A 14,357-nucleotide genomic window follows, 5' to 3' on the forward strand; every position below is an offset into this window, starting at 1 on the left:
ATTATTAGATGCTATACAAAAGGGAATGAGAAGGATTTTGGAAGTCCTCAGGGAAGTCTCTATGGTGGTCATTTTGCAGACATATAGCAAGTGACAGTCCTGTCCCTAAATGAACGCAGACTACACACTGGGAAGATGCACCAGAAGGTGTAAATCACAATAGTAGTTGCAACAGCTGTGACTAAAAGGAAAAAAAGAAAAAAGGTGGGGAGAGGGAGCTATAAAGCGGATAGGTTTCTAGTCTGTACGAGTGTTAAAATACCTTTGACAATGCCAGACAAGTACTAAACTATGCTTTTAATGGTAGCTGTGAGAATGATGAACTCCTCATCATCTGGAAGGGATCAAAGGTGAATTTGGAAAGGAAAATTCCATTTAGAAATGGTGCAATTAAGCATATAACTGCAGAGTAATTCTCTGTCTTCTACCCATGTTCATCCCACAAGCCCAGGCTGCCTTCCCTGAGAAGGGCCCTCTGCTCTTTGGCTAGTTGCCAGAATTTCTAGCTTTTGCCATACAAATGTTTCCAATAGCTGAATACAAAAAAGTATACAGAAGGCATAAAATTAATTTATAATGAGTATGAAACTAAAGGGCTTTTTTGGACTGTTTGAGTTAATGCTCAAAATATTTTTTTTTAGAAACTCTTCTTTTAAAAATATAATTTAGAAATATGTCAGATTTCTAATATGCTGCTCCAGAACATCTCAAACCCAAATTCTTAGGTACACATCGAAAGTGAATGTAATAATTTTTACCTAATCATGGTCACCAATATTAGTAACATAACTGAAATTTGGTAATATAGGTCATGTTCCAGAATCCTGGAAATAGGCCACCCTATGCTGTGATGACATTTTACCTGGGGGAAAAAAAAAAAGGTGATTTGTACAATGTTTTCCAGAAGTAATACGCAAAATAACAACCATGCATGTGTTGGTTTATAGTCCTTGATGAGTCCGTAGCCTGAAGAGTTCTCTTGCATGGCCATGAGCTCATTTAAGTTGCACTAAAGAGTTCCTATAGGGAAAGTATTATGAGACCAAAGCTAAGACTCGAAATAAGCCTTTGTTATTTCCGAATTGGTATATTAAAAAAATTAAAGTGATTTTAATTCTTGTGCACATAAATGTCCAACAGTCAAACAGCTACTTCTGAGTTAAGAACTGGATCAAATCTTATGTTCAATTTAAATCCAGTTATCAGGTCTAGGATTCATTCATACTCTGGATAATATTTTGTGGTGCTAACAGGGCCCCAGACCATTCCTTTCTCATTTTATTTCAATTTTGACATCCATTTGTTGGTTACCTTTTGTATTGCATAGCCTCAGTGCAGAAACTGAAGAAACTGTAGCCACAGCATCCCACCAGAACACAAGTAGTCCTTGTGCAGAACCTGTCTGCAGCCCATGAAGAGGAAGATGAAGTCAGCGGCAACCTGGATATAAGTCAAGCACAGGGCAGGCATGCCAAACAGAGTGGAAGTAAATCATGTTAATGGAGCCTGCACTGGCATTCCTGTTTGGTGAGTTTGACACTGCAGTTTACAAGGGCATGTCTTCGGGTTACTTTCCCAATCTTGTGGAAAGTGAACCTGTGGATATATCTCTGCCTCATGCATGTTTGTCTAAATGTGATTTTATAAATCTGCAAAATGTTCAGACTTGACTGATAAGGTTTCACACTGGCACAACTCCGCTAGATGAGTGGTTATCTGTCCTGCTATGACTGGACTACTGTGTGTTTGGGCGTCACCTGACAGTTATGAAAAGTGAATAGAGTCAAGGTAAGAAAGCTAAAATTGGGGAGCAAATTTTCTTGGGAAGACAACATCCAAAGGTGCCTCTGATTTCATAGGCAGACCATGATCATACATTGGCAGAGCATGATCAGGTATCTTGTTAAAAGATTTCCAGACTCTTTCAAGATTGTACTAAGCACAGCCTAGTGCAAGAACTATTTGACCCCCACAGAGGAGCACTGTATCAAGGACAAGGAATCCTACAGAATGAAGCAGAGAGATATTCAAGAGTCAAAGAACAAGTAGTGAATCAATTAGAGCCTGAGAGGAATTTAAACAGTACTTAAAGCTTTCTGAGGCCTTAGGGAGTTTTCAGACTATCTGTATGAAATGATGTTCCTCATTCTTAAACAGCAGTCTTTTTGGCTTTTTTCCTTTTTGGCTTTTTTTCCATACTTTTGGGGGAAAAAAGACTTGAGGTTCTGTATAAAAGACTCGAGGTGCACAAAGTGCAATCTCCTGTTACGGCAAAAAGTTATTTAATAAAAATCTACTCACAAAACTTTTAAAATATAATTGGTCTTCTTGCACCTAGTATGTCAGAAGGCTGGTTTAGTAACTCCCTACTCTGCTCTTTGGAAACCTTCTTTTAGCTGTAATTTTGCCAGTATCATCTTTTGTAATGAAGAAAAAATTCCTCTTATCTATGAACTTATATAATTGCTCATTTGAACAATATATACTCTTTTAGGCACCTTAGCATGATAGGCTGTTTGTGAATGTAGTTAGTATCCAGTCTCCTGATAACCCAAGTGTCCAGTGTATGGATGTGCTCTGTGCACTCAATCCAGATCAGATTAACTTTTTTTTTAGTGGTAAATAGAACATGACATTTTAGGGGATGTTTTATCACTTCACATGAAATGAACTTATCTCTTTTGAAATATCTTGATTCTCAGTTGAAGATCACATTTGTCTTTTTCATGTCCTCATGTCAGTCATATCTCAAAGTTGGGCTATCAACCTAACATACAGGTCATTGCCCCTGGATACCTCTAGTCAATCAACTGCCAACTTTAATGAGAAATTCTGATTAGTCTTTACATTTTATTCTTATTGCTGTTCATCACATTTCCATTACTCCTGACTTATTTCAGTCTTGCATGATAATCTCTTCTCTCTCCTTACTCAATGCTTTGCTACTGTACTGAAAATGCCTCCAACTGTGTCATCATCAGATTTCATTAATATGTTCCTGATCTTTATGCCAGTGCCATTCATGAGAATATCTTGTATACTGAGTTCAATAAGCAGTCCTGGAGGTTTGTTTCTTAATCTTCCTTGAAAACTCAGTGATAAACCCTTGTTCTACCTCTCCCTTACTCTCCTTGCCAAACCCTCTTATTATTATCATATTAATTTGTATTAATCCAGTTACAGTCAAATCACTCCCTTTTCTTGGGTTCAAGTTACAGGGGGTTTTTGTATCTCTCACTTACAAATTATCCCAATTATCTCAACATTCTGGAGTTTGACCTCTTCAGTACAGCCTACTTCACAAAACAGTTCTCTTTGTTTTAATAATTTTCTGCTTTTTGTTTATTTAAAATAATTTCAATTTTATTGATCTGATCTAACTCATATTCATTAGACCCAAAATTATTTTATGCTACTGTTGCTCTTCAGCCAGTTGGAGCAAAGACCTCAGTCTTTCCTCAATAGCACTTTCCAGTATATTCTCAAGCTTTTTCCTTCCCCGAGGTAAAGGAAGAACATTACAACAGAAAAATAGCGTATTTCTTCTATTAGAACATCACAGCCTTCAGTTCATGTGATGGCAACTCTTTTTACCAAGTCCCTGATTTATAGCATTGAAGAGGCTGATTCATTCAATACATAGTCTTGTGTTCCCAATGAAAAAATCCTTAGTCTCACTGTACCTATTTCAATGATTCCCACTTTATTCTCTAAGGCTAGAGCCCTTGAATACTCCTGATAATTTCCAGTGGGGCAATTCAGGGCACAGTTCTGAGAAGATATAACAGAACCTCACCCAAAAAGAAAGGCAGTGAAGGTTACTGAGGGAGGTGAATTTTTATGTTATGAAGGGGTGCGCTAGTAGTTGTGGGAAGAAATTCAAATAAAAAACAATACCAGGAAAAAGTATGCGGAGACCAAAATGCACTACAGTTCAGAGACATCTTCCAAAGGGAATCTTGGAAGCAGAAAGTCCTTGTAGTTTTAAAAGATTTGACAAAACAGTAGAATAGGACCTGTATTTTTAAACTGGCCAGCAGAGATTCTTTCCAGGTATTTGTGTTCCCCACCCCTCCTCTTTCCCTGACAGATGTTCTACTCATTAAATAAGGAAGTAACAGCACCCTTTACTGTTCCTAAGTTTTCACCCATAGTTTAACCCCGGATTTCAAGTACTGATGCACTTCTTTGCACCTATTCCACTGAAAGTAATTCCAGTTAATTTCTGTCTTTTAGGTGCTTTTCCTGTCTGTGGCTCAGGAAAGGAGGGAAAGGAAGAAGAAATGTTACCTGCCAGTTAGCAGTTCTACAAATGAAAAACTTACTAATAAAGCACAGCTTGCAACCTGTGGGCAAAACTCAAAAAAAAAAAAACAAAAAACTTCTATTCATTCTGTTTAATATCATACACTGAAGTTTGAGGCACCAATGGTAGGTGATTGATTTTTGTAGAAATAGTTCCCATATCTCTAATTTCTTTACAATCTTTCTGTGTGCATTGTTAGATTTACATGCGTTCCCCCTTCAAACATTAGGCTGGAGTCATTCTTCATCTCCCAGCGGTAACTAATCCATCATTAGATGGACCCATGCAGATCCATATGAGGTGTTTGCTTTTAAAGCCAAGCTTTCTTCCATCAGCTTGTGACATTTTATTCACTCAGACAAGCTGATTAATGGTGTCAGCATTGTACATTTGCTTTGCAATAAATACCAAGCAGATGTTATACTGGCCTATCGCCCCACACTGAGCATGAATCCTGTGAGACCTTGATTTTGATAGCAGCTCAGTTACCAAAAGGTCAAATAGTGTCCCCTAGCCTGTTTTATGCATGAATATGATATTGACTATATTTTGATTCAGGTGTTCTGGGAGGGGCTTTATATTAGAAGCACAGGGTCAAAACCTGGCATGTCAGACTAGGCAAAACATCTGCTGACTGAAAGAGCAATTTTTTCTGTGAAGGTTTCCAGGTTGAGCCAATTGTCAGTTGCTGTCATTATACCTTGTATTTTCTCTCTCAGCAGGTATGCAAGCTAGGTCTTGTAGGGAGAAGTAACGTCTTCTCATTGAGACAATGGGATCTAACAAAAGAATGTCTAAGATACCAGGTCTCTTTAGGTCTGAAATGGAAACCACAAACTCCAAGCTCAATACAGACTGAAAAGGGAACAGTTCTTCCAAAAAATCTGGGTAGAGTTCTCCTCAGGTAACAGGAAATATTAGGAAGAGACAATAAGCCATATATAAGCATTTCATTCAACATGGGCTAAACTTTAGAAATTAACCTACTGAAGTAGAACTGCATTTATTTGACACTGCCATAAGAGAATCAAGTTATGATGCAGATTTCAGAAATGGGCCTGTGACACAAAGTTTGAGTCAGTTCTGAAGTATTCCAAGGTTCAGGAAGTCTTCAGATCCAGGGCTCTTGGGCCTTTCTCACATAATTTACAAAATAGAGACTGTAAACCCACATTATCTGTTGTCTTGGGGCAAAGATTTTGAATATAACATTTTTTCAGATAAAATCAGAATTATTGTTCCCTACCTTCTTGAAATCCAATAGAATTATTGCTATTATTTCATTTACTAGTGTATTATTTTAATATATATATGTGAAATGATTAATATATTAATTTTATATTCCCATGTGGTTTGGGTTGGTTTTTCTCCCAAAATTCTTTATCCATTCTAGGCAAAAAGAAGAAAGAAAATAGAAAAACTACACATTAATCCCATACAGCTAAAACTCAACCTGTCTCAGGGAATGCAAGATATGAATATTCACAGTGCTCTCAGGTATTATAGCCATCTCTAAGGCTCATGGGCTAGCACCCAACTGAATCCCTATTAATACTAAGTATTTATGATATTTAAATACCAGAAGTGTGATAGTATTGTTTTTATGGCATTAAATGTTTGAATGTACTTTGGCTAGAATGGCACAATTATATTGACACATTTACACTGTTCAAAAGTACATCTTCCTTTATGACTGTTCTTGTTCCACATATTCCCGGGACCTTCATTATTTAGCTTAAGTTGAAGAGAATGGATTCAGCTCTGGAGTTCATGATTCACTCTGGTTTTGAAGGGTATGAGTAATATTAAATTCAATATTTCATTCAACTCTAAAAAGACAAACATAAAATGACAAAGAAATATAGATATAACTAGACCATCTTCTCTACTAAGTATACTTTCCTGATAAGTAGACATAGGCTGTTTATATTTCTTCCCCTAATAACAGATGCTCTAGTAACTTGCATTTAATTAAAATAAGTCCTTCTCTGGCTTAGCAACCAACGCATTTTAAGCATGTTCATTTAAATTATTGAGAGCTTATATGGACAAAACCCCTAAATGTAATGAGGCTTTTACTTATTGAACACCTTTTATATCCCCAGTGTGTCTTTCCCTGTGTAAGCTGAGTCTTACTTGTGACTTAAAGTGGTTTCTAACCGAATTCATCACCTCCCTTTTCCTTGAATAAGAATTTGCAAGGAAGAAAGCTATTGAAAAGTCAAGGAATAAAGAGAAGGATCACCCTGAACAGAATGGCACTTGTTCCTTCTGCCACTTCAAGTTACTGACTTCCTTGCAGTCTCCATGCATTCATTTGCATAACAGAGGTGATCATCTGGCCTTTACTACAGCAAATTGAATATAAACCAGTTACTGAAATATAAAACACATCCTAGGGAATTCTCTGAACACTGGCATACAAATGAAGACCTTAGTGCTGCCTAGGAATAATGGAGGTGACAGAAGAGAAATATTGGTGTTGCTGATTGACTCTTATTGTTATAAGATGTATGAGAGGCTACAGCAGCATTTCACAGTCTTGGTGAAAGAAATGCTTGTTTTAGTTTATCTCCCTTCTCCCATTGCTGTAAAGTTGTTTAAGAGACTGGGCTTCATATTTCAGTATATAACTTGCCACCAAAACCAGCCACATTTTTGACACTGTTTTGGACTGAATTGGAGACAAGCTGGGAGATTTCTGCTTACACTGAGATATAATCATGTACTTAATGGCCTTATTTTTAAGCACCAAGCCTCATGAAAAGGACCTCCTGATCTGCAACATTTTACTGGGCCATTCTGTTTAGAATACATTTCCAGTTTCCCTGGTAAGACACTATTTTCCTTCTTAACATAAAACCAGCTTCAGTCTTTTATTCCTAAAATTTAGAAATGAACAGAGAAGCATCGACCACACTCCTACTCAATCTTTTTGACCAGGATTCCCCATCTTTCATGCCTCCTCTGTCACTTAACAGAACTACTACGCATACACACTAAGTCCAGGACTTCCTAGGAAAAAGGCACAAGTGTTGCTGTGCTTTCTTTCAGAAAGCCTGTCAGTTACTGCTCTAAGTTCTCTAACCTTCTATTGTATGTTCAATACAGTAATCTCTTCCCCTTTAAGTTTGCCCATAAGATACAATTTAGTGAATCTGTTTCTTCCCATCTGCTGCAACTGGCTGTCCAAGTTCTCCATTACTCTCTTCAAATCAGTTTTCTCTAACATATGTGTAAGTCGCATCTCATTCACTCAAGGAGAGATTGACGCTACTAGGTTGCAATCTCATCCAGCAACTAACATCTCTCTCATGAAGATGGCCTTAATGCCATCATTTTAAGGACTAAACCTAACCTCCTGGTATGCAACATTTTGAGCCATTCTGTTTAGAATATATTTATGTTTAGAATATATTTATGTTTAGAATATATGAAGCACACTGGGGCATGAGTCAGCAGAGAAGCTGCGGTATTGCATTCCAAGAGGAGTGTGTGTCATATTTGCCTCATATATCTGAAAATGGAAAGGGGCTAGGGAACTATTTCCACTCATAAATTTAAAAAAACACTAGAGCTGAAAACACAATGCTATTTTAAGAACATGTGAGGCCAGGGAGTGCAAGTCTATCTTTGGGGTTTATCAAGTTTTCTGGTTGATTTGGGCCATATTTTAAAATTCATAATGGCCATATGCTTACTCTTTCGTAACATCTTTTATCTCTCTTTTTTTTTTTTTATTTAAAATTTTGATTCTTGTCAACTCTCTCACAGTCATTGCTTGCCCGCATCCAAGTGCTGGCAACAACACAACACAACACAAATTTCCTGGGTTTTATAGTAACTGGCAATGCTGTTCTCCAGGGAGAAGTATTAGCCCTGTGCATAAAGCTTGGCTTTCATATAAAACAGCCCTATTTCTGCTTTAAATTTGATCATGATGCTCTTATTTTCATGTCTGTCTTTATTAGTATAGTACAATATTTCTTTTAATGCTTTTAAGATTTTCAGGCTTCCTCCCATTTAAAGTTATAATTCTCTGCTATTTCAATTAAACTCTACACCAATTTTCTTGAAGTCATTTTTGCCTGCAGTTCTAGCTCTTCATTTCATCAGCATCAGTTAAGGGCTGTCCATCAGCAGCACATTACTTAAAGCATACAAAAGATATAATTGACTTTTTATCCTTGATCTGGTGTTTCTAGAATATATTTTCACATTTTGAGTCTCCTCTTTTCACTACAAATCAATTTACTCATCACAGTACTGATATGGTTGCAGCTCAGCTCAGCTCAGTTTGCTTTGGTGGGACTACAACCAATCACACAAAAAAAAAATTAGGCTGCTCTCCAAATTCTTTATCTGGAAGAAACAGAGCTGATACCAATATGTTCATGCTCTGATTCACAACTTTAAGAGCAGGCAAAGTATAAACTCTTGAAAAAAATCGATTTATTTGCTATGGGGATTACTAATCTCATCTGCAAACACAGAAGAATGCCTCTGTTTCTCATACAGAAAATTTTGCTTGAAGTTTTTCCTTTTGAATCTTAGCTTCTAGACATTGTCTTCACAGATCCCAAATTGTAGTGTCATAGTCTCACATCAAGTTTCTGTTTAAATCTGAAGCTGCCCTGTAGACAGCATTAGGCACAAATATATTACAACTAAACATTATGCTGTTCCCTGATATTGATGTATGGACACAGTTTTTTCTTTAGGTTGGAAATAAAGACCTGGAACATGTGACACTGAACTCCTCTCTTTCATCTTCATAAGGGTGAAAGAACAGGTCCTCTTAATTATTTTCCTAATTTCATAAATGGGATCTCTTCTCCTCAAGAGTGTAAATATATCAGTAAAGAGCTGAATTAATCCTATAGTAATCATAATATCCTCCTTCAGCTTTCACTAAGACATAGGATTCACTGCATCTAAAGTATTTAGACTGCTCAGTACTTCAAAATACTGCTTTTATATAAGAGTACCAAACAAGACGCAATTCATCTTTAATATTTTTCTAACTGTTTTCATTTGAAGGATCTTAGTAGTACTGGGCATAGATCCAATAAACATGAACTCGTTCAAGGGTAGAAGATGGTATGAGATCTACCCTCTTATTTTCCTTCTCTATGTTACCATGTTTAAATAAGAAGAAAATAACTTCTTTTTCCCCCAGTATCCCTGAATTGTTTCACATATATAATGGAATAAAATGTAAAAGAAAATTGTTCTTGGAATTTATGCCACCATTTTTTTCCTGATAATAACTTTACGCACAATAAAATTAACAGATGCTGCTTACCAAAGTAACCCTGAACTAAATGTTAAGTGTTTATTCTCTTCTAAAAACATAAACCAATCAGCAACCAAATAACTCTACAGTGTCAAATAAATATGCTTTATGTATAATCATGAGGTTCCTATCTGAAGTGAATTAAATAATAATCTTACATAAATATATCATAGTGGTTTTGTAAATGTGTTTCTGAGGATGAAATTAATTACATACATTGATGCGAATTATATACAATCAAAACCCATTCTGTAACTGGGACTTTGTTGTTATTCTTAAAAAATAAATAAATAAAATGGGAACAAAGAAAAAAAATGAAAACAGAGAGGGAAGTAGAAGGATTTTTAGGGAAAGCTGTAACAAAACCTAGAAATCCCAAATGGGAAGAAACTGAGTAGCCACGAGCAATAGGAGCTAGATCCCAAGGCCTAGATCCAACAGTTTTTTAGTACCACACATTTATCTAGTGCCATAAAGCATACTGCAGGATTCTGGAAGTGTCTGCAAGATCAAGCACCAACCATTCAGACTGGGTGTAGGTTAGTAGTAACAACAGTTAATAAAATAATGTTTAAATATCATGTAAACCACTGAAGCTCCAGAGATGTTTTCATTCTGTAGAAATCATGGTAACTTAAATTACTCACAATTTGTCATGGGTTTTCTTTGGCTATTTAATTTAAAATACTATGGAGCTATTTACTAAACTGAGTTTTCCAAAAAAGCAGAACTGTGGCAAAGGAGAGCAGTAACTTTTTCAATGACAGTTCCTGGTTTAAGTCAAACACTTTAACAATTAAAAATAATAAGAAAAAGGTGGGGGTTTGTTCCAGTGTTGTTGTAGCTATTAAATTATAAAGCTGTATTTTCAATGAATAATATACTTTGAAGCCTGGACAGCTTAGAGATGGCATGTTTTTTTTCCATGGCATATGTCAACCTTGCTTGCTGAGCTGGACCCAGGACCATGGGCAGGACACTGGAGCTATCCATTCTAAGGTAAAAGGGCTACTTACGTAATGAACATTAAATGATATTTCAGAGTGGCACCCTCTGTAAAGAAGTTTGCATTTGCAGTGTTATCTGCTGGATGGTTCACCGTGTCCAGAAGAGTTAAATTAAACACAGCTTCACAGGAATACTAGTAGGAACTAAAACAAAGCAGAAGAACATATTCACTCCCTCACTCTGAGTGGACTTTACTCATGTTAAACTCTTGGAAATGCCAGAAAACATTTTGGCTGAAGAGTATTCTGTAATTTAGTTTAGCTTTGAGTAGTATATACTTCAGATTGTTTGCATACTTAAGGATGAATATCTCAGCAGATTGCAAGATCTAACCTACAAACTAGATTTTTTAGAAAGCCCTTCCACAAAATTATTGTGCAAGTGAGGCATTTGTCTCTTGTTTTTCTGGTGTTAAGACCTCTACATTTATCAACCAAATTTGACTATTACTGCCACTGTAGCTGTAATCTAAACAACTCTAAGAATATGTTCATTAAGCATATAGCATAATTCTTTTGTCTGGAATTCCACCATAAACAGTGGAATTTGTTTTCTAGAAAAAGAGATAAAGTGATTTAATAATTCATTAGATAGCAGAGAGAAATTGTGAACCTGAGTACAGATCTGGACTTGCTCACAAGTAATTATCTGGGAAAAATGCTAGCAATAACCTTCAGGTGTCTGCTGACATCTGAAAGGAGACATATGACCTTGAGATGCACATACAGCCTTTGCTTTAGCTGGGGGGGGGACACCTTTGTATTTACTGTCACAGAAAAAAACTAGAGCATCTGTGACATTTAAAGATTTCAAGGATAAGGAGATGGAGGTGCTAGCAAAGTCCTAATGTGTTAATATCATGAAGTCCATAACTTGTCTGGTTTAAATGCATTATTTCTTTTCTTTACATTCAGAAGCATCAAACCTTTTCAGAATAAATTTTTATTTCAGTTAGAGAACATGGGTAAGTAACTACAGAAAATGGAAAGTTGAAAATCTCTTTTGCTCATTTACAACATCCCCTGTCAACAAAGTCTCCCCTTAGCATTCTCTTCTTCAAACTGAAGATGTCCAGCTCTCTCAGCCTCTTCATATGCATTATATTCTCCACCCCTAACCATTTTGGAGGCCTTCTGACTGATTCTCTCCCATATGTCAATATTGTTCTTGTACAGGAGGAAACCAAAACTGGACACAGTGCTCAGAAGTCTTATGAAAGATTACACTGCAGTTGTTTCCAAATGGCCCCCATCCTGTACTGTTGCATGGGGCTATTCTTTCCCAGATGCAAGACCCTGCAATTGCTCTTGTTGGACTCCAGGAAGTTCACATCAGCCTGTGCCTCCAGACTGTGAAGCTCCCTCTGAATAGCAGCCCTGCCCTCCAGCTGAGTTCAGCTTTCAAAATACAACAAAAGAATGTAAAAGCTAGAGAGCCATGGTGGAAAAGAAGCCCTATGCATCAGAAGCCTCTCAAGGGAAATGAGAGAACCAGATGGAGATCATAGTTTCATTTACCTCTAGAAGTTACTCACAATGGGAAGGAGACATTGCAGAGATGTTTAATTGGCTAGGCATTCTTCTATCAAGCAGCAAGAAGTTGGTTTGATCTTCTATCTTACCATCTTGAACAAAAATATTTGTGCTGATTTCTTAAGGCAACTTGCCTTATGATATTGGCATCATAGGATGCTATATTTGCATTTGCTTTGCACAACACTTAATTATGAATGTCTTTTGATTTGATGACAGGGACAGTTCTAAATCACATACTAAAAGGGATTCTTTATTACACAGTTGTGTTTCCCCCAGAGGAGATGCCTGGGGCCTCTCACAGTTGAAAATGCGTAGTACTCTGCAGGTGGTCTATTTAAATTCATTTCGTGCTGAAATCTTCTGAGAAGAAGGAAGGTTCTGAAAGCCAAGAAGACCATCTGGATTTATCTAGTTCTTCAGATTGTTTTTGTTGCATAAATAGCATGTAGTAAGACAAGCCATCCAAACAGAATTGCTAGTGGAACCATATTCCTAATTCTTTGGCTTCAGAGAGTCCATAAATCTTTAAGGCTTTTAGGGTGTATAAATGTCATAGTTTGTACCATTTCTGTCAGGATGGTGTTCCCTTTGCAAAATATGTGACCTAGGGCTCCACATAAACCATTTAGGGTCAGCAAATATGGCTTTGGGACAAATTTCCAAGATAGATTAAGCAAATTTGGCTTTTAGGAATTCTGCAAGTTTTCACACCCCTCTTGGAAATCAATCCTCTCACAGATGCAGATATCCTTTTTAATGGACAAATAAAAGCCTTTAGAACAGTCAAATCAAGGTAATGAAACACCCCACACAGCCTTCACAACAGAAAATAATGCAGGAGGAAACCTCTCTCAGGTCCACCAGAGACCGCTATTGATTAATGTGCTCAGATGCTCCTGTTAATGCACCAAACTACTAAGCCACAAATTATTCAAGGAGTGATTTTTCCAGTACACAACAAATGCCACTAATGATTAGTGATCTTAGGAATGTGCTCTCTCAAAAAGGATGTTATTGTAGTGATATAACTGCTTCATGTGACCTGTGGCAAGAACGTCTGTGTCTGGTGAATGGAAAACAAACGCATACAAATTACTGTCGATTCATCTTCCATTATGCATTGCAGGGTGTCTTGGTGACCATTACATCTTACAAGTGGACTTAAACCAGCCTCAACTGAGATATCCTTCCATTATCTCTGCCTTCATTGGGGTCTCTTCGTCTGTTGCTAAAAAGATTTCAAAAGGGGCAAAAATAGGAAATGTACTAAAATCCTCATGTTTAACATTGCCTAAATATATAAGAAACCACTCCCTGGCAGCTGTGGCACAACTGTCGGCCAAATGAGTAAAAAATGTGCATCACAATTTTTCTCTCTTTAGTCTGAGCAACCAAATCTATTCTGGATTCTTCCATGATTTGTCACAAATGGTATGGCTGGTATGCTCTGCAGTGATATGGTTGGTATGGAAGGAAAGAGAATGCTGTGCCTGTTTCTTTGTGGGAAAAAAAAAAAAAAAAAAGCCTTAAAAAAGCTCTGAGCACAGACTTGGACATAGTTCAGTTTTCATCATGTTAACGAGGAACAGTAATGTTAAAAACAACTGCCCCAGGGAGCGCGAGTGACCAGGAGCGCAGCGAACAGAGCGGACAGAGTGGGCAAACAGAGCGGGTCGAGGCAGTTTGTGCGGCAGTTCGCGCGGGCAGGCAAACGGGATGGTGAGCACTCGCCATATGACCAGGGCTTGGTCCGGGAGCTCTGCTCTGGCTGCCCCGGCGGTGGCCAGCGTAGGCACCCAGACAGAGCCGATGAGAGGGGAGGCTGCAGTGCAGAGCTCGGGGTGTAGAGAGTGCATGCACTGGTCTGGTGAGGGGAGGGTGCACGATGGGCAGGGCTGCACTCGGTGCTCCCTGATGGAGGCCTTCCTGGAGCAGATGGCTGAGCTGCGGGACGCTGTTAATAGACTGCGAGATGTCAGGGAAGCTGAGAGGAAGCAGGAATGGTTGCTCCAGGCCCAAACTGTGCAGGGGCCTCCAGCTTCCCCTCTAGCTCATGAAGGAAAGAAGGAGACCGTTCACCTGGGAAGCTGGGAATTAGTGACAAAAAAAAAAACAAACAACAAAAAAAGGAGGAAAAGGACAATCAAAAGCAAGGGGCTTCCTCCTAAATCTGAGGTCCCCATGCAGAACCGCTTTGCTGTCCTGCAGGGGG

General features: G+C 37.8%; 1 long non-coding RNA gene across 1 annotated transcript in view; it reads left to right on the forward strand.

Moving 5' to 3' along the window:
- The window catches only part of LOC133269513 (uncharacterized), a 30,768-nt gene extending 17,023 nt beyond the window's left edge, over positions 1 to 13,745 (forward strand). The window contains exons 2-3 of the long non-coding RNA XR_009743480.1: positions 1,328 to 1,527; positions 13,272 to 13,745. This is a non-coding gene — a long non-coding RNA (uncharacterized LOC133269513). The remainder of the gene's footprint in view (positions 1 to 1,327; positions 1,528 to 13,271) is intronic.
- Positions 13,746 to 14,357: the final 612 nt, after the last annotated feature.

Source organism: Pezoporus flaviventris, unplaced genomic scaffold (assembly GCF_033815535.1).
Source record: "Pezoporus flaviventris isolate CSIRO_AGI_PZ_B2104156 unplaced genomic scaffold, CSIRO_AGI_Pfla_v1 ptg000015l, whole genome shotgun sequence".
Taxonomy (NCBI): domain Eukaryota; kingdom Metazoa; phylum Chordata; class Aves; order Psittaciformes; family Psittacidae; genus Pezoporus; species Pezoporus flaviventris.